Source organism: Lutjanus erythropterus, chromosome 18, assembly GCF_056507025.1.
Source record: "Lutjanus erythropterus isolate fLutEry1 chromosome 18, fLutEry1.hap2, whole genome shotgun sequence".
Taxonomy (NCBI): domain Eukaryota; kingdom Metazoa; phylum Chordata; class Actinopteri; order Lutjaniformes; family Lutjanidae; genus Lutjanus; species Lutjanus erythropterus.
The window spans coordinates 35,283,679-35,285,998 of NC_139334.1; positions in this window are offsets into that span (position 1 = coordinate 35,283,679).

The following is a 2,320-nucleotide window of genomic DNA, read 5'->3' on the forward strand; positions in this document are numbered from 1 at the left end:
ACTGAAACAAGAACTCAATCTGAAGCAGTTGTTGATCACTTGTGGCCTCTAGTGGTCGGTTAAGAAGAGTGAGAAGTCAGCTGTCAGTGGTCGTATAAAACAGAGCAGTCAGAAAATAGAATTACTGTCTAACAGTTGTTTGTCTCCATCAACCAGTCAAGTTACAGTTTACATCCATGTCTGTCCACACTCATATAATGTCTGTAATGAAGACTCTGAAGGGAGTTAATATGGAACTGACCACTATACTGACCTGTAACTTTGAGGAAACTTAATAAAAGGCATTACATGTGATTCCAGTGAATAATTTCCATGTAGAAACATGCTGTGGTCACTGAGAGACTATTTTTACAGAGGAGGAGGACAGAGGACATGATGTCACATTGAAGTTGACCTTTGACCTTTTGAATATAAAATGTCATCATTTTACCCTATTTGTGTGTTATTTTGACATAACTGGTGTCTGAATTGTTGAGTTATGGCCAAAAATGTGTTTAGTGAGGTCACGTGACCTTTGTTACCTTGCAAGTCGGCTGGATTCACAAGATCACGTGAGAATCCATCTTGCCATTCTCAAAGCTATCTGTTTGTGTCTGCACCAGACATTAGCACCAGAGATTAGCATAGATACTGCGTTAGAATTAGTTACATTTGTACTGGAGAGAGTATTTCTTCATTGACAGAATAGCAAAAAACAGCACAACACTTACATTGTGCTCTTCTTCCAGCCAGCTTTGGCTTTTGTTCGTGAGTTCATCTGATTGGTTCATGTCAGCCCATGTTAGGCCTGACAGATTCTTCATCCAATCACCTGCCAAACAGTTTCTATGGACAGCTTCCCTGATGGTTCTGTGTAACAAACCATCTGGGGTTGACCACTAAAATCTAATCAGTTCATCTTTGAGTCCTTTGTACCATGTTTGAAGAAATTCCATCAATTTGAATTTATCCATTTTATTCACTGTTAACATGTGTGAGTGCATCAGACTGTGCGGAGAACAGAACCTGCTGCTTCACATTTCACATTATTAAGAGAATTTGGTCTGGTTGACACAACACACATGCAGCAGAATACAAACTGTATGTCCCATTAACACATTATGAGCCATTCGAAAAATGCATGACAGAGGGCAGAAGTCAGAGTAGTTTCTGAGGACATTTTCAGATTTAAATACAAAGTAATGAGTCACCAAGCAGTGATGCATTTAGTTCAGACACATCCTGAGAGCATCATCCTCATCAGATATGAAAATATGACTGTAATTATGTACAGAAAACTATATGTTCAGCAACGATACGGCACCAAGTGTCAGTCTGAGTCAGAGTTTAGCTCTCTGTCTGTTGCGCACACATTAACTCACTCCTTGGATGATGGACTCAATGTTGTTAGTAGTTTTCACTGAAGCAGCAACTGTTTTAATAAAAAAAAATGCTAAAAATAAGAATACTTCTGGTGCCTTCATTTAAGACGTCACTTGTTTTTATCATGCTTTTTGAAGAAACTGTGACTCATTTTAAGCTTTTTGTTTGCTAATTATTAATCTCAGTTTAAGGTACAGATTCTTTAAGTCAGCTCAATCAAGGAACCAAAACATTCTGTTTCCAGAAAATGTCTTATCATAACCTTGTTTGCTAACTGTAAAGCTTAAATTAGGATGTAAATTTAAGTCAGTTCAATGAAGAGAACAAATTTCTCATTTTAAGTAAGTATGTCTTAAATTTGTGAAATTTTTAGCTTTTTTTTTTTACAGACTTTAGGTGGCTTGATTTATAAACTAGTTTGAAAAATTCTAGCCAAGCAAAACTGGCTTACCCTTAAAGGCAGATTTTTGGCTTAAAACAAGACAATTTGAATATATTTAGGAATATGTGGTTTCTCTTAAGTAGGGTTTTTTGGTGTGTACATTATACATGAGAATGTGAGAGAAATAATGAGGCATGCAGAGTGTTTGCATTAATTTACTATTTACACTATGCACAGCTATTTGGGCTAATTATTGTGTCTTATTTAGGCTTAGAGCTGTCGTGTGTGAAGCTAAAAATTCTTGTTTTCATATTTGTTATGCAATAATAAAAATTAAAGGTTAAAGGTTTAAAACATTGAATTTTAATTAAATAAAAGTCAGCAGGGTAGAATCTGTGAACTTATGTCCCCCACATAGGTCATAATCTTTCAGCTTTGTTTCACTCTTTATTTCCCCTGGTCTTCCACTGCAGTGGCTCTGCAGAGTCTTATTTTACTCACAACACAGACATCCAGGTCACTGTCATAGAGGAGTAAAGAAACCAAAAAATATTCACATTTAAGAAGCTGAAATTA